General features: G+C 39.0%; 1 long non-coding RNA gene across 2 annotated transcripts in view; it reads left to right on the forward strand.

The window, feature by feature from the left end:
* LOC140599226 (uncharacterized) overlaps positions 1–11,688 on the forward strand; it is a 41,521-nt gene extending 29,833 nt beyond the window's left edge. The window contains exons 2-4 of one of the 2 annotated variants that reach the window (XR_012001912.1): positions 2,100–2,184; positions 5,757–5,945; positions 11,209–11,688. This is a non-coding gene — a long non-coding RNA (uncharacterized lncRNA). The remainder of the gene's footprint in view (positions 1–2,099; positions 2,185–5,756; positions 5,946–11,208) is intronic. The other variant, XR_012001911.1, reaches the window with a different exon arrangement.
* Positions 11,689–18,980: the final 7,292 nt, after the last annotated feature.

The following is an 18,980-nucleotide window of genomic DNA, read 5'->3' on the forward strand; positions in this document are numbered from 1 at the left end:
AAAAAAAAAAAAAAAAGATTCTTTCTCCCTCTCCCACTGTACCTCCACCTTCCTTTCTCTGTAAAAAATAAAGAAAGAAAGAAAGAGAGAGAGAGAAAGAAAGATTGATTTAAAACGCAGCACTGAGGGACCCCTGGGTGGCGCAGCGGTTTGGCGCCTGCCTTTGGCCCGGGGCGCGATCCTGGAGACCCGGGATCGAATCCCACGTCGGGCTCCCGGTGCATGGAGCCTGCTTCTCCCTCTGCCTGTGTCTCTGCCTCTCTCTCTCTCTCTCTCTCTCTGTGACTATCATAAATAAATAAAAATTAAAAAAATAAAAAAATAAAAATAAAAAGCAGCACTGAACCTGTGGGCAGGGGCTTACCTTGAAAGAGGCCAAAGGAAACACTGTTTAAGCTTTCTATTGGATATTGGTCAAAAAAGTCTTAAAGGATTTATCACTGTTATTTTTTTAAATAATAAATTTATTTTTTATTGGTGTTCAATTTGCCAACATACAGAATAACACCCAGTGCTCATCCCGTCAAGTGCCCCCCTCAGTGCCCATCCCCCATTCACCCCCCCCCCCCGCCCTCCTCCCCTTCTACCACCCCTAGTTCGTTTCCCAGAGTTAGGAGTCTCTCGTGTTCTATCTCCCTTTCTGATATTTCCTACGCATTTCTTCTCCCTTCCCTTCTATTCCCTTTCACTATTATTTATATTCCCCAAATGAATGAGAACATATAATGTTTGTCCTTCTCCGATTGACTCATTTCACTCAGCATAATACCCTCCAGTTCCATCCACGTTGAAGCAAATGGTGGGTATTTGTCGTTTCTAATGGCTGAGTAATATTCAATTGTATACATAAACCATATCTTCTTTTTTTTAATTTTTATTTATTTATGATAGTCACACAGGGAGAGAGAGAGAGAGAGTCAGTGACATAGGCAGAGGGAGAAGCAGGCTCCATGCACCGGGAGCCCGACGTGGGATTCGATCCCGGGTCTCCAGGATCGCGCCCTGGGCCAAAGGCAGGCGCCAAACCGCTGCACCACCCAGGGATCCCTAAACCACATCTTCTTTATCCATTCATCTTTCGATGGACACCGAGCCTCCTTCCACAGTTTGGCTATTGTGGACATTGCTGCTATAAACATCGGGGTACAGGTGTCCCGACGTTTCATTGCATCTGTGTATTTGGGGTAAATCCCCAGCAGTGCAATTGCTGGGTCATAGGGCAGGTCTATTTTTAACTCTTTGAGGAACCTCCACGCAGTTTTCCAGAGTGGCTGCACCAGTTCACATTTCCACCAACAGTGTAAGAGGGTTCCCTTTTCTCCGCATCCTCTCCAACAAACCTGTCAGTGAAGAAAACTTGCATATTGGTATAAAGTTAGGCAAAATCTGAAAAATTTTAGCGTTTCTGAGGCTTCCATACAAGTAAAATTTATTGAGCTTACTTTTCTAGCCATGAGACTGTTGAGGAGATCATTACCAGGGAGCCCTGAGGGACAGATTTTGGATCGTGGTTTTCTCTTTTTGGTAATGAGACATTTCAGTGTCACTTACTACATGTTGGCTGCCCCTTCCCCTGTCAGGGAAGCCTCCAATTTACAGGATCTGGACTGAAAATTCCAGTGTCCAGAATGCCTTTGGAAGAAGCCATTGGCTCTAAGTTCTCCCAACTGAGAAAAGCCTATGCATAAAAAAAAAAATTGGATTGTTTTAGAGAAAGAGAGTATTATGCTGGCACAGGAAGAATGATTTGACTACTTAACTGATTAAACTGAAATAGGCTATGTACGTTGATAGTAATACTGTTATGGTTAGTTCTGTGTGTCAACTCTACTGGGCTAAGGCATACCCAGATAGCCAGTAAAACATTCCTAGGGGTATCTGTGAGGGTGTTTCTGAAAGAGATTAGCATTTAAATTGGTAGACGGTAAAGATCATCTTCACCATTGCTTGGTGATATCATTCATTCTATTGATGATACAACATCAATACATGATGATAAATACAACAAAAAGATAGAGGAAAGACAAATCTCTGTTCTGTTGAGCTGGGAAATCCATCTTCTGCCCTTGGACATCAGTGCTTCTGGTTCTGTCTTTCAGGTTTGGAGAGGAACTACACCACTGACTTTACTAAAGCCTCTAGCTTGCAGATGTCAGATCATTGGACTTCAATCTCCATAATCATGTGAGCCAGTCCCTCCTGATACGTCCCTACCTGTCTATCTATTTCTCCTATTGGCTCTGTTTCTCTGGAGAACGCTAATATACATGCCTATGATACCGCATCAGATGCTACTGATGTGGACAAAGATGCCTTTCTGTGCTGCACATGTACTTAAAATGACCACAGAAAACTGTTCTCTTTTCATCCCTGTCTTTTGTCACCATTTTTCATTTGTTTATACTAACTTGTTTTGAGTATTTACTCTGTCCTAAGAGCTTTATATCTTTCATATGCTTCATACCCTTCTCCTTCCTGCACTTTCTTCTAAAGTGACACGTGCTATAAATCTAGCATATCCAGAGACCTAAATCTTTAGTGTATTCTGACAATTTGTCTTGGCAATCTTTCTTATTTCCATTTGCCATCTTTCTGCATTTTTTTTTTTTTTTTACCAGCATCTGCACACATTTTGATGTCTTAATCACCCTGGGTTATTGCTTACCATTGTTATGTTTTCAGAGCTCTTCATGCATCAGGAAAAATCCAGAGGATTTAAACTTGGCACTGGGGGAGTTAAAACACTTGAGGAGTAGTGTACGTTCTTAATTAATACAGAAAGAAGAATCACTTATAATTTATTAAAAAATATCCAGTGCTGATCCAAATAATATTTTGGAGTAAATGGGTATGTAGTGAACAGTCTTCCATGGTTCCTCATTCACTGATTTTTCCTGCTGGTGTGAGGGCTGTTCAAAATAGCACTTCACTTTTTGGTTTATTTATTAAGATCCTGCACTCAACTCTAAGAAATTAGCCTCCTAGAGGTGAATCACTTCCTACACAGCAAAGGAGAAATCTGTTCCTATAGCAAAGAAGAAAATCCTGCATCCATTCCTGGGACAGACAGTAAAGAAAAGATCAAATAGATTTATTGCGTAACCTATTCCAAGTGTGAGATAGGGCAGCCTGGTGTTTAAGTAATATGAACTATAGTGTCTGAAAGGGTGATCTTGTTACTACCCATTAGACAAGGGATATGTCCAAAATGGGAACATGATGGGTTTTTTTTTAAAGATTTATTTATTTATTCATGAGATACACAGAGAGAGGGAGAGAGAGGCAGAGGCACAGGCAGAGGGAGAAGCAGGCTCCATGCAGGGACCCTGGTGTGGGACTCAATCCCAGGACTCCAGGACCACGCCCTGGGCCGAAGGAAGGTGCTAAACCGCTGAACCACCCACGGATTCCCCACATGGTGGGTTTTTTGGTGAACTTTTAAACTCAAAGCTCTTTAGTAATTGAAAAACGGAATAGTTCAGGAAAAGTGTTTTCCCTACATAGGATATTCTGAAAGCTAATAACATAACTGCACTGGAAGAGACATTGAAAGAGCTCTAGTCAAGCCGTGTTTTTGGTATGTTAAAATCATCCTGTTGCGAGTCAGTCTTTGCTTTAATTATCTGTAAAATGCTCTGGCAGTGGGAATGTTTCTCTTCCCTTCTGTTCTCATACTGGCTGTTGGTTTATTGAATCAGAATTTTCAGACTTTCCACTTCCATTTCTAAGTAGCTAATCCCAGTTAGACTTTAAGTTTCTCAGAGAAAAACATATTCCTCAATAAAGCCCACCTTGGAGACAAAGGTATATAGATTTGCCCTTGACCTGCCTGACTAAGTGGTTCTATCCACAAGCCCAAAGAAGAGGCCAGACAGGGGCTAAGAGAATTACTAAATTTGGTCTAGCCTCTCTCCCCTTCCTACTCTTCCATCTTTTTTCTTTGCTTCTTTGCTAATAATAATAGAAAGATACAAAACATCTACCCATATTTAGAAGAGTATTAAAAAATGCAAATGAATAAATTCAAAAATCTAATAGGCTTTATTCAGTGATTCATGAATTGGGCAGCATCTCATCTGGCAAAGAGAAAGGAGCTCTGAGGAGCTGTACAAAATGGAAGGCTTTTATAGGCAGAAGGGGGGGAAAGAATGGATTGTCTCAGGCAAGGTCATTTTTTTTTTAAAGATTTTATTTATTTATTGAGACACACACAGAGAGAGAGAGGCAGAGACGCAGGCAGAGGGAGAAGAAGGCTCCATGCAGGGAGCCCGACGCAGGACTTGATCCCGGGTCCCCAGGATCACACCCGGGCTGCAGGTGGCACTAAACCGCTGTGCCACCAGTGCTGCCCAAGGTCATTTTCTTTTTGGAGATGAAAGGGGTCTTTCAGGCAGATTACCTCACTAGGGCTGACCAGGAAATTCCAGATGGACCAGTTAAGATTACATTCCTGGGAGGGACTGATACTGCAATTAGGTTAGGTATTAAGTCTTGGTTTGCTGATGTGGAGCTCAGCACAAGTGACTCCATTTCATTTTGGACCTGTTGTTTCTTTTTAAGAAGGAAAAAAGCTCACACATAGCTCACACCATGCCCCATGGAGAGGGCATATATATATAAAACTTTCACTGCATTTGTTCAACTAAACAGTTTTCTCCTTGTTCAGATATAGCAAGTGGAAAACTTATTAAATATGTATTAGTGTGAGGGCTGTCCCCTAATCTCTTACTTCTCATAACACTTCAACAATTATTCAAGAAACACTGAGTAGTGACTGTGGATGGAACACTCCATGGTATGTTGAATATACAGATCCTATCCTCTTTACCTCAACAGATTCACCTGCCTCCTGGCTAGCCAGCCTTCTCTTTGAGATTTATTACCCTGGGCTAGCATTCTCCCCTTGCACCTTCCCTGTCAAAGTGTACCAAATTTGTGTTCTATTACCTGTAGTTTTGGTAGATGATTGGTCAGTTAATGAGGTAAGTGGGTAATGACACAACCATGCATATTAATCCAGGATCTCTACTCAGTATATGGTTGCCTGACTGGCCCTGGATTACCCTGTGACTTTGAGAGGGCATGAAGTAATGCCTCAGAATGACTGGATCTCTCTTCAAAAAAAAACCAGTTTCTATTCTAGAATTTTTGGTGTAAACCTGGATAAAAGTTTCTTTGGGGGACAGGAGAACCCCCGTTCCCTGTAGCAAGGAGTGTTACTTTGCCAGGCATCCATATTCTACTAAAAGTAGCTGGCTTTCAGGGATCTGCATGCTGATCAAGCTTTCTTGGCCAAAAGCAAATACCAGGCTAAATGAGAGGGATTGTATTAAGTAAGTTAATAAGTGGATTTCTTTTCTGTAGCATTTCATCTTTAATATTAGCACCTCAGCAAGAAGGCCATCTCTTGGATTCTGAAGTTCAGTAGGAAGTATATTTGTGGTTACACTTGTGGTATTCCAAAAGAAATGCAAAGTTGATAATCGTCATAGCTTTATCTCTATTTGGGAAGCAAATTGCCCTTTTTTGCTCTTATCAAAAGGTTAATTCCTCAGTTTTATTTTTCCAGTTAATTTTTTGACTTTGCTCTAGCTGACCATTTTCTCTCTTTATTCTGTCTTTGTTCAAGGTTACCTCAACCTTTCCCCTCCCCATCTACTGCCTAACTTGGCTGTACTGTAAATATATATATATATATATATGTATATATATTTTTTAATATTTATTTATTTATTTATTTATTTATTTATTCATAGAGATGCAGAGAGAGAGAGAGAGAGAGAGAGGCAGAGACACAGGCAGAGGGAGAAGCAGGCTCTATGCAAAGAGCCCGACGTTGGACCCGATCCCAGGTCTCCAGGATCACGCCCTGGGCTGCAGGCGGCGCTAAACCCCTGCGCCACCGGGGCTGCCCTGTAAATATATTTGTACAACTTTTTGTACAGGTAAGAACGTAGGCTTGAGAGAGCATGAGGCAGGTTAATCAATCCTGCCTTTTACAGAGGGCAGGACTGACCTGAATCTCAAATCCCTTATCTGCAAATAGGGATAATAATACAATAACCTCTCAACTTAATGTAAAGGTTAAATGAAATAATGCATGAGAATGCCTTTATCCTTGTGTGGTTTGAGGAAGTAATCACCATACTCACTCACTCATGCCAGCTCTTCCTTTTTCTCCATTCATTAGGAGAAATTCACAGAGTTGAATGAAATTGCCAATGTTTGCTATACATATAGTAACTTTAAAAACTACATTTAAACAGACCATAATAAGATATTTAAAACAGATTTACTATGGTTTCTTTAGAGGGCCCCTTTTCTTAAATTATTTGACTGTTTTCAAAGAAAGGGTCTAACCAGGAAACACCAAAGTGTTTGATTCTTTTTTTTTAAGGTAATTTTCCCTCATGGTAATTTTCTATCTTGTCAGTTATCTGCAGGACAGACTTCTATAGTTTATAGCAAATGGTTAGCTTTAAATGGAAATCAATTATATTAACAAATGTGTATATGCATTAGATGTATAAGAATAGTTAAGAGTGGAGAGATAGAAGTGCCTAACTTTTCCCGAGTGTTTGCATGAAAAACTTTCAATTCTTCAACACAGTGGAAAAGAAATGCGCTGAAAATAAAAATTAGAGCCTGGGTGGCTCAGTTGGTTGAGCATCTGCTTTCAGCATAGGTCATGATTGCAGGGTCCTGGGATCCAGCCGAGCCCAAAACAGAATCAGACTTCCTGCTCAGCAGGGTGTCTGCTTCTCCCTCTTCCTCTGCCTGCAGCTCCCCCTGCTTGTGCTCTCTTTTTCTGTGTCAAATAAACAATTACAATCTTTATTCTTTTTTATTTTTTTTAAGATTTTATTTATTTATTCATGAAAGACACACACACACACAGAGGGAGGCAGGGATCCCAGGGATCCCACAATTACAATCTTTAATAAAAATAGATAAAATAAAATTCTTTGACCATAAATCAAATCTTCCTTTTATCTTGGAACTGCTTACATGGACATGATTTTCCAGAGAAGGGAGACAGATAGTAAATGTAATATTTAAGACAATTACGTAGTTGGTTAGAAGAAACTGAGTGTTATGAAGAAAGAAAAAAAATAGAGCAAGTGAGAGGAATCTGTAAAATCTTAAAAAATGGGAGGGGGGCGGGAATCCCTGGGTGGGTCAGTGGTTTAGCACCTGCCTTTGGCCCAGGGCCTGATCCTGGAGGCCCAGGCTCCAGTCTCACGTTGGCCTCCCTGCATGGAGCCTGCTTCTCCCTCTGCCTGTGTCTCTGCCTCTCTCTCTCTCTATGTCTCTAATGAATAAATAAATAAAATCTTTAAAAAAAAAAATTGAGACGAATCTGGAGTCTGGGGGAGAGGGAAGACATGATACATACTTCGGTTGGGATAGAACCCATTGCAGGGTTGCCAGATTTAGAAAAAAACAAAAAACAGGAATTTCAGTTAAACGTAAATTTCAGATAAACAATGAATACTTTTTAAAATATACAGTTGTCCCATGCAGTATTTGGGACATACTTACACTAAGATGCTATTCATTGCTTATCTGAAATTCTGAAATTCAGATATAACTGATGCCTTGTAGTTTTGCTGGTTCAACACCCTGCCCCCCTACAACCACCACCACCACATTAAGAGTGAGATTTGAGCAAAGATAGAAGGAGATATGGGACAGCAGTGTTGGGAAAGAATGCTCCATGTTGATAGATGGGACTGTGGTGGGTACATGTACAGCAGCAAGGGACTGAGGAATAATGAGAAAATGAGAAAGAAGGGAGTGGGAAGATAATGGGACCTTGCAGGCCTTTGGAAATATTTTGCTGTCTTTCTTGAATGAACTAAGTAAGAATCCACCGTAGAGTTTTCTGCAAAGACATGTTGTGAACTGACGTCTTATTTTTAAAAAAAATCACTCTGGCTGCTGTGTTGAAAATATAGAACAGAGGGGCAAGGACAGAAGGAGGGGGTTTTGGTGTAATCTAGAATAGTGTGATGGTGGCTCAAACTGAGGTGATAGTGATGTTGAAATGTTGAGTTTGGGAGCAACTGGTCAAGAAAGAATTCTTGAAACATCTTTTGTGCAAAAGATAAGTCCTTTAATAAGGACTGGGACAGGATTCATGGGCACAAAGAGCTGCACCCGGGGTTGTGACAGGTGACTCATTGGTTTGGGATAGCATAAGTCTCCAAGGAATTTTGGAAGCAAGGTTTCCAGGACCTCAAGGGGGCTAGCTGTTGATGGGAAAAGGTCATTTATTACTGTGTAGTAAAACCTTAGTCATGAGACTCTTCAGTTGTATATCAGTGGGTCATATGGTTGGAGGATGATTGCTAAGAGACATCTTGGGAAGTAGGGATAAAGGAAGTTTCCAAAGGAATTTTTATATGTTAAAGACTTACAGGATCTTGAGGGGGTCTGGCTAATGTTAAGCTAAGAGTGCCTTTTGCCTTTAGCAAAGTATCAACATTAAGGCAACTAAGTTCCCAGAGGAAGGTCACTTTGCTTGTTTCAAGGACTTGTCAATGGGCGGTAAGTAGTAAGGAAATTTAGTTTTTTCTTTTGCCTTTGTTTCTCATATCAATAGTAGTGAAGCAAAGAGAAATCGTTGGATTTTGAATATATTTTTTAAGAGACAACATAATTTTCTAACAAACTGTTTGAAAAATAGGAATTAAAGAATGAAAGGTAGTTTTTAAATCTCAGAGCCAGAAAAGAAGGGAGCTGCTGCTATCCACTGGGATAGGAGAGATGTGAGTGGAGCAGGTCAGAGGAAAATATCAGGAATCTACTTTTGGAAGTGCTAGATTTGATAAAAAATCAAGATATCTGTGCAGTGCCTTTGAGTAGACCACTAGATATAGAAGTGTGACCTGGGAAGGAGATGTAAATTTTGTGCTCTCCATAAACTCCATTTAGATCAGCATTCCCAAGAGAAATGGCTTGTCACAATCCTCCTCAGGAAGTATTTGATCCTTCTAGTTTTAATGAGAAAATATCTTTGTTTGAACCTGTTGCTTTGTTTAGTTTTTTATCACCTATCCATCACTTTTCAAAGATTGAGGCAAGAGTGATAGATTTAAAACATTTCTTCATTTTTTTAATCCTCCTGAAATCCAGGAAAGTAGGAAGAGTTGTTTTTCTTAAACAAGGTCCCTTTTAGTGAGATTTTTCTCAAATTTGTCATTGAGGGTCTCATTCTAGATAATCCTGTTCTTTTTTTTCTTTTTTCTTTACTTTTTCTCTCTCCGTTTAAAAAATCTTGTTCTTTTCAATTTGATTTCAGCTCTTTCAGAATCAGGATATAAATAGAATTTAAAGTCACACAAGTATCTAGGGCCAAGGCTTGCTGGATTCTGAGTTTATATGAAATATGTAGCAATTTCTAATAGAGGTGATAGGACCATTTGAAAAAAGGAACATTTTGAACCTAATATATCTAAGGTGCTGAGACTTCAGGGACCTAACAACTGGGTCGAGGTTGAAGAATAAGACCTAAAAGATGTTATATTTTAATTTTTTCACAAGATAGATTCCAACTTTTTTTTACAGTATTTAAAATAGACTTTTACAATATCAAACAATTTTAAGTTACATGAAAATTTGTTAAATTGCTCCAAAAGCATTGGATTAGGATTGAAGTAATTTGGTTTTAATCCTGATTATTTAACTACTTAGCTCTGAAGTCTTTGGGCAAATCTTTAACTTTTGGCATAATAAAAAATGTCATATTTAAAAAATGAGGAACTGGGATCCCTGGGTGGCGCAGCGGTTTAGCGCCTGCCTTTGGCCCAGGGCGTGATCCTGGAGACCCGGGATCGAATCCCACGTTGGGCTCCCGGTGCATGGAGCCTGCTTCTCCTCTGCCTATGTCTCTGCCTCTCTCTCTCTCTCTCTCTGTGTGACTATCATAAATAAATAAAAATTAACAAAAATATATAAAAAATTAAAAAATTAAAATAAAAAATGAGGAACTAATTTTGCAGCTGTTTACCCCTTCCTAGAGTAAGAATGAGATATAATTCAGATTAACATATGAGAAAGCACTTTAAAAGCATAAAGTAGTCTACAAATTCAAGGGATTATTTCCCTATTGTCAGCAGTATTATTTAATCCAAGAAGAATTCCATCTAATCATTGACATAAAACATAAAATTTGGCTATTGGCAAAATATAAAGCAGGGGTGTACTTGTATTTCTTGAAAGAGAATAGTATTCTTTCAGTAATGGTGTTTCATTGATGAAATGAGTAAGAGTTTAAATATTGAATGTTGGCTAATTTCTGTTATATTTCCCCTTTGAAATTTTAGATATATAGTTCTTTGGCTGAGAGCAAGAAATTATCTGGAAAACTTTATTGAGGGAATAGGCATCTCCCAATGTTGGTCTTGTCTCCCAGTAGCAGATAGCTAGTATAGGTAAAGGGAAATACTAAAAAAAATAATTATTGATCAATTTATTAACACAGATTTAAATTTCACATCTATATCACTGTCCTCATATTCCTGAGCCTTACATGATAGTTGTATTTGTTTCTTCAGTTTAAAGTAGGGGACAGGGATGCCTGGGATGCTAAACTGCCTGCCTTTGGCCCAGGGCATGATCCTGGAGTCCCAGGATGGAATCCCACGTCAGGATCCCCGCAGGGAGCCTGCTTCTCTCTGCTTCTCTCTCTGCCCCTGTCTCTGCCTCTCTCTCTGTGTCTCTCATGAATAAATAAGATCTTTTTAAAAAGATAAAAAATAGGGATCCCTGGGTGGCGCAGCGGTTCGGCGTGTGCCTTTGGCCCAGGGCGCGATCCTGGAGACCCGGGATCGAATCCCACGTCGGGCTCCCGGTGCATGGAGCCTGCTTCTCCCTCTGCCTGTGTCTCTGCCTCTCTCTCTCTCTCTCACTGTGTGCCTATCATAAATAAAGAAAAATTAAAAATATATATATATTCAAAAAAAAAGATAAAAAATAAAATAAAAGTAGAGGACATTTGGTGTGTGGATGCTCAATATTTCTAATTGAGCTAAAGTAGTCTAAGCCAGGTCTGGAAATGTAATTCCCTTTGCCAGTGATCGGTTTAGGAAGGCACGTGATACAGTTCTGGCCAATGAGATGTAAGAGGTTGTCTCATAAGAAAAGAGACACCTGAGAAGAAATGGTGACATTGTCCCACAATGCTTCTTCTCTGTCCTGCTGCAGAAGATGTGACATCTGGAATTGTGACAGTCATCTTGACACCATGAAGGCTTTGAAGTAACAGCAGAAAGATGGGAAGAATCTAGGTCTTCAGTGACAGTTACCGACCTAGTGAATTAACCAGCCTTGATTTTTTTCTTTGTGTGTAATAATAAACTCTCTCATTGGTAAAGCCAGTTGAGTAGAAGTTTTCTGTTATTTGTGTATGTTGTGCCCAAGATTGCGAATCTGAGAAACCACCGAGGAGCCGACACCGGTGCAAACACACGGGGGTTTATTTACAAGCTCTAGCCTGGGTCCAAGCGTACCCGACACAGCGGAGCAGGGACTTGGACCCTGAGACTAAGAGGCTGAGCAACTTTATAGGGGCCAGTGGCCAATGGGATACGCAGAAAGTTGCACAGTCATGCTGATCCCGACACTCGCAGGTGGCCGATTTAGTTACGTTTTACCCTAAAGTATCCATTTGAACTGGTCTATCACGGAGCCGATTTCCGATTAGGGTGTGCCCTGGGCTTGACTAGGGTGGGGCAGTGCCCTAAACAGGTCGGCACAAGGCGGGTACAGCGCAAAATAGAGTCAGTCCTGCTCTGCTTGTCCAAGGGTGGGGGATTTTGTTAAATTTCCTGGGTCCCACAGTATACAAAAGATTCTCTAACAGCCTACATTGATTAAGGCTTGAGGGCAGAGATTCCATCTGTTTTATGTATCTGTATATACCCAGCCCCTGTGTATAGTGCTGCTTATTCAATAATTTTTTTTAATTTTTTTTATTATTCAATAAATGTTAAATGAATAAATAAATTTTCTGTAATTTATTTTTTGTTGTTGCTTTTGCCATCCTGGTACAGTGGACTGACAACCTCAGGCAACAGACTAAGGTTAACAGAATGCCCTTTCAATTCCCTTTTTCCAACTTTACCTAATAAAGGCAAATGAAGGTCAGAGGCCAGGACTTTTCAAGTATCAGTCATATTTTTTTCTCCAGATTTGTTAATTGGCATGAGAGTTCATCTATGCTTGTCTTTCTATTGAGATCAGGATTCCAAGAGCAAGGGGAAAAAAAAAGGCAGTGAATAGCAGCTATTTAATAGGCTGCCACATGAAGGCTAAAGTTCTTTAGCAACAGTGAATTTCAAAGCATACTTCCCATGCTATTAAGCCCTAAATGTTAAAATCAACTGAGATGGTACAGGAAAGAAACAGAATTGTCACTGTTAAAAAACGAACATACATTTTATGCTTGGTTATACTTTCCTGTCTACCACTAGATATGTCTAGTTCTATCTGTAATATTTTTATTTATAAATAACTTTCATCCCTTTTTAAAAATAACATTCTAGTAAATCTCTGGAGTAGCTTGTTTTCCAAGGTTGGAAGCTATGTGCATGAAAAGCTACTTCAGAGGCTGCCTCACAAAGTTCAGGGTGCCATCAAAGAAATAAAGAGAAGACACAATTTAGGTGTTCCCTCATGAGGTCCCCCAAATGAAGGACACAATTTATTTATACATTTGAAATGTTAAATAGTAGTTAAAATAGGCAAAGTATAGCTACAAAAATCAATGTGGTTAAAACTCTAATGTTCAGTGAAAAGGAGGATGAACCAAGCATGACACAATTAACGTAACCTTTTAAAAACAGAATAGTAAAAAAAAAAAAAAAAAAAAAAAAATGCATATGAATGATGAGTACAAACTTCAGGAGTATGGTTCCCTCTGATAAAAAGAGATGGGGGAAGGGGGGGAGGAGAGGGAGGAAGCACGGGGGTGGGGTGGGCAATTGGGTTTTGCTAGAATTACTTGGTCTGTTCCTTTAAAAATAGAAACCTAAAAAATAAAATAAAATAAAATAAAATAAAATAAAAATAAAAATAAAAATAGAAACCTGAAATATATATGGCAAGTGTTAATATCTGTTAAAACTGGGTGGTTATCTGATACTTATTATTATCTATACTCTTCTGTATGCTTGAAATAGTTCATACTTTTTTTAAAAAAATCTAATCCACAATTCTAGAGTGGCAAAATCTATAAGTAACCCCTTCTGTTTGATATCTAAACTTTTATCAATATTCATGCTCTTAAGATAACTTGGAAAAAATTGATTTATAGCAGTGTTAAGGTAATCCTAGAAAGGCCATTTAAAGATAATAGTACTCAGTAATAAATTCCTCTGACAGTACTGCGCTTACCAAGAGCTGCAAGTTATGAGGTAAGTAAGAACATTGGAAGCATTTTGTTCTATAAAGATGGGTTGCTTTGGAAATGGTCCCAACTTTTTACAGGGAGAAAGCAGTTTGCCAGCTACTTAATACTTTTTTAAAAAGCAGAAGCATGCAAACATTTTGCAACCCAGGGATTTTCTCACAGTTTTATTCATTCCTTTTGACTAGTTTCCTAGAAGTCGTGGGGAAGTGATCTCACAGGTCTTAAATTTCTTGGAACCATTTTTTAAAATTAAATCTTTGAAAGTACTTTTAGCCTGCCTATGTATATGATTTTTTTTTTACTTTAGTACTATTATAAATAATGTTAGGCATATATGAATTTTACAAAGATCTTCCGATTTTAAAAATGCATCTTTAACTTTAAATATACCAGAAAAAAACAGTCATTGCCATTTACCATCTGGGTCCAGTGAATCTTAAAATTATATATATATATATATATATATATATTCATTCATGAATAATTTCATTTCATGAATAATTTACCAACTATAAAGCTGTTGTTCAGTTAGAAACTTTAATAAGAATTTAAGCTTTGTGGGCAGCCCCAGTGGCCCAGTGGTTTAGCACCACCTTCAGCCCAGGGCATGATCCTGGAGACCCAGGATCAAGTCCCGTGTCAGAACCCTGCATGGAGCCTGCTTCTCCCTCTGCCTGCCTCTCTGGGTCTCTCATGAATAAATAAATAAAATCTTAAAAAAAAAAAAAGAATTTAAGCTTTGTAAACACAATCTTTATTTCTTATATATTGGCTTTAAAGATACATATATGTGTGTGGTATGTATATGTATATATGTATATATGTGTGTGTATAAAATAGGCAATGTCAGTTGAATGTGACCAACTGCTCATCATGTAAATAGTAACTCAACATTTCATATACATTTCTATTAGGTTCAAGCTTATTGTTACTTCTGGTTCTTCTTGCACTTGCATCGTGAAAATGCAAAACAAATGGCATGATATTTTGAAGAAGGATGGCAATTATTGGAAAACATTTTAATTTTTAGATTTATAAGCAATTACAATGACCACTCCAATAATATTTTCATTTCCTCATCACTTATTTCCTTTCAGTCACCTTTGTATACATAGCCATCTTTAGCATTTTTCAACTTAGGAACTATATCAAGTAAATTCTGGTACATAAACATCATAAAAAGTCAAACAATTATAGCCACACCATCCATATAGCAAAATTAGATGGTCTAGGTCCTTGTAAAATTTGCACAATGAAGCCCATCCTGTTGAATAAGTAGATGAGAATACCGGATTTTCTCATTGTCCTTAGAAATACATGGTTCAGGGCAGCTCAGCGGGTGCCTCAGCGGTTTGGCACCTGCCTTCAGCCCAGGGTGTGATCTGGAGACCCAGGTCAAGTCCCACGTCGGGCTCCCTGCATGGAGCCTGCTTCTATCTCTGCCTGTGTCTCTGCCTCTCTCTCTCTGTCTCTCATTAAAAAAAAAAAAAAAAAGGAAAGAAAGAAAAAAGAAACCTTAAAAAATAAATATATGGTTCAGGATGGCTCGTGGGTGGCTTAGTCAGTTAAGCCTCTGCCTTTGGCTCAGGTCATAATCCCAGGGTTCTAGGATCACTGCACTGGACTCCCTGCTCAGTGGGGAGTCTGCTATCTTTCTCCCTCTCCCTCTGTGTGTGTGTTCTCTCTCACCAATAAATAAAATCTTAAAAAAAAAAAAAAAGACATATGATTCACTAATCTAAATTTGAGAAAACTGATTTAGAATATATAGTCTGAAGACTCGTGGTCTGAGATTTGGCTTATACGGTCAATCTCATCAATATCATTAGGGTCCAGAGTACTGCCCTCTGTCTCTTTGCATTGACTTTCTGATTCCTTTAATAATTACGGAATTTCTTCTGTTGATTTCCTTCCACTTGCCATTGTAGTCAAAACAAAGAATTCTGAACTATCAACTATAATCATCAAAAGCCTTAAAAAAAAAAACTCTAAAGATGGTGTCCCTCCAAACTTTTATACCTTCTTGAAAGATAATGCGGTACTTTGGGCAATGCTATATGAAAACTGAAGGATGATCATTTATTTTACTATTACATACCATTAACATTCTTCTCAGTGATTCCATCATTGTTCCATTTCCTTACTACTTAGTTTTTTAAAGTATAGTTGGAAATAATTGATTAATAATTAAATAATTCCTGAGATGAAATATTTCAAAAGATGTAGGAAGAATTAAATCACAGAAATCCCATAATGTATCTTAGAGTTATGAAAGGGTCCAGTGGGCCTACATGGGAATTGAAAGATAAAAGTTTTATTCTATTTTTAAAAAGCACATTTTCTCTTTATCCCTTGGAGAATATTAAGACTAAAAGTCATGAAATATCTATCTTTATAAAATTAGAACTACTCAAAAATGAAACACACAGCTAAAATTTTGTTCAATGGACCCATGTATTATCTCGGATAGTCATAGAAAAAAAAGTATTTCTTAGAGAACTAAAGACTGTATAAAGGTCTAGATCCTACAGGGCTTTTCATCAGTGTAGATCACAGGGGCAGAGTTTCGGCCCATGCTTTCTTTGTTGGAAATGTTCCTCACTCCTCAAAGGATTGGGTGCATGCAGCTGGCTCTTTTTATTCTCAAATATCCCAACACTTGGCCACAAGTAATTGGTCTAGGGGCAGATAGTTTTTTTTTTTTTTTTTTTTTTATTTATTTATGATAGAGAGAGAGAGAGAGAGAGAGAGAGGCAGAGACACAGGCAGAGGGAGAAGCAGGCTCCATGCACCGGGAGCCCGATGTGGGATTCGATCCCGGGTCTCCAGGATCGCGCCCTGGGCCAAAGGCAGGCGCCAAACCGCTGCGCCACCCAAGGATCCCTGGCAGATAGTTTTTAATACAAATTTCTCTTTTTTTCTGATTTTAAATCGTAATAAACATGGGGCACTAGAGCCAAAAGAGTTAGGGTCAGAGCTAGCAATACCATAGACACCAAGTCTTAAGCAAGACTAAACTGAAGAAAAGAAGACATTTTCAGAGAAGTCAAGCTATAAGCAGAATGAAGTGGATATTTAGAATCCAGACAACATGACCCACTGAGGGGGAGACAGTGACAAAACCTGGCTGAACTTACCGCAATTTGAATTATATTCTTTTTAACACCCTTTTACAGAAGTTAGAGTTGGGTTTCTGTTTCTTGAACACAAATCCCTGAAACAGAAATTAGTGGCAACAATGGGATTGTAAGTAACAGACTCTGAGAGAAAATGAAGAACTAGCTATGGAGTCAAGGCAGAGGGATGGGATAAAGGCAGGAGTGACAAAAAGGATTCCCTAGAAAACCAGTAGTATGGGGAGGTAAGAGCAAGATAGCTAAACCCTTGTCTAAAATCTCTTGGGACCCAAATCACACGTCACTAAAGGCAAAGCTTCAGATTTAATAGTTGTCAAATGTCAGGGAGCCTGGGTAGTTCACTTAGTTAAGCATCTGCCTTTGGGTTAGGTCATGATCTCAGAGTCTTGGGATGGAATCCCATGTCAGACTCCCTGCTCTATAGGAAATCTGCTTCTCCCTCTTCCCCTGCTCATGCTCTCGCACTCTCAAGTAAATAAAATCTTAAAAAAAGAAAAAAAGTCAAATGTCAAAATGTAGGAGTGTGTTCATTTCCTGTGGACATAATTAAAATGCAATGGCGAAAAGTTTTTTTTTTTTTTTAATTTATTTATATCAGAGACGGGGCAAACATGAGTGAGCCACCCAAGTGCCCCAGTGAAGTTTTCTATACCAAGTTGTCTGGCTAAAAACAGGGAATAGTAGGAATTATGTATCTATTTTACAAAGGGAAGTGTTTTCTACGGAGATTGTTGAAGATGAAGTACAGATACTATTTATGAATCTGGGAAAGTTCAGGGCTCAGGAGTCTAGAAATTGAAGATATCTAGTAGTAAGTAGATATCGTTTGGGAAACTAGCCCTTTCCGGAAGGATAAACTTTATCATGTTAATTACTATCACCCACACTAACTCCCAGCCCCTAGTAAATCACTTCTTAAGAGTGGAATGTAATCTGTGGAGGGAAGGGATTTTTACGGGTAGACTGGAAAAAGTGCTTCCTGTTCTACAAACCTTTTCCCACTTTTCCTCCTTTGTTCTCTTGAGGGCAAGGCCATTAAGAACAATGGGTCTAAGAGCTGAATTAACAAAAATCCTGAGGGAATGGTCATTAGGTAGTCTGGTAATTAAGGAAGTTTACCCCCACAGGAATTCCTGGCATTGCCTTTTAGTCAAGTATGTACTTCAGAAAGACAATGATTGAAAGCTCACTAAAATTCTGGGGTAGTTATCATCAGAACCTTAGTCTTGAACAAGTACCTGTACCAACTCATATCAACATGGTGTTGAGTCCTAGTCTCTTCTGGAGGTTCTGACTCAAGTAGAAAGGATGCTGGCCCCAGACAATACTTACTAAAGTGGAGAGATGATGGACTCCAGTGTCCTTCAGAAGGCCTGAAGGACAATGGGGAAAGTAAATCCTTCTAATGGACAGATTCTGGGACTGTCAGGCATGATTTAGAACTTATTCTATTGCTAAGAGGGTCAAGAAACAGACTCAGGACATTTATTTAGGGGCAGACTAGTGACCAGTATATGATCCTGTTTTCTAGGTTTCTTCCCTACCTCTAAGTCAACCTCTTTTTCTAATTATCATTTTTATTAATGTTTTTCCTATTGTATTTTTGGCATGATGGTAGTAAAATGTACCAGTAAATCCAGAGGTCATTCTGGCAGGGTGGTGATTACAATAACCAGATGGAGACCGAGGAGCAGTAATTTGTAGCTGTACCTGTAATACTGGATCACAGTTAGGCAAAACTATCTTGAAGGAGGGGTCACTTTGCAGAGAAGAAATAAGAGTGGTAAGATGTTAGTGGAATCAACCTAGTAGTTCACATCCTCTTCTTGGGAATGATTCCAAAGCTCCATTTTTTACCAGGTAGCTCCACTTTCAAGGATTCCGCAAATGGTTGTGTTCATACTGCATATTTCTATGAGGAGGTCCTGGCCACAACTCAAAGACCACTGATCACACTGAGTGAGATTCAGTCTCAGGAGCAGAACTAAAAGATTCCAAGAGGTAAGTAGCAGTCAGTGGAGTTGTGAGGTTCTATAGAGTTGGGTTCAGAGTATGCACCATGGCAACTCAAAGGCATGAATGCCAAAGCTATGGAGACAGGGTTAACATGTTACCCCATATGGAGAAACAGTAATGAGAAGGCCTTCAGAGAAATCAGAGAGAAAATAAAGCAGACACAAAGATGATTAGGTATAAGAGAAAAAGAACAAAGAGACAGAGGGAAAGAGGCACACAGGAAGAAGGAGAGCAGAAAAGGAGGTAGGGGACAGAAACAGAATTAGACATAGAAACAGCCAAGAGGCACCTGGAGACACAGAGAAGAGATGAACTGTTGGTGACCTCCTAGATATCACTATGTCCAGCTATACTTCTTGCAGTTAAATGCCAGACTTCGGATTATTTTTAACAACTTCCTGTTTACAGGCTAT

Source organism: Vulpes vulpes, chromosome 6 (genome assembly GCF_048418805.1).
Source record: "Vulpes vulpes isolate BD-2025 chromosome 6, VulVul3, whole genome shotgun sequence".
In the NCBI taxonomy this organism is placed as follows: domain Eukaryota; kingdom Metazoa; phylum Chordata; class Mammalia; order Carnivora; family Canidae; genus Vulpes; species Vulpes vulpes.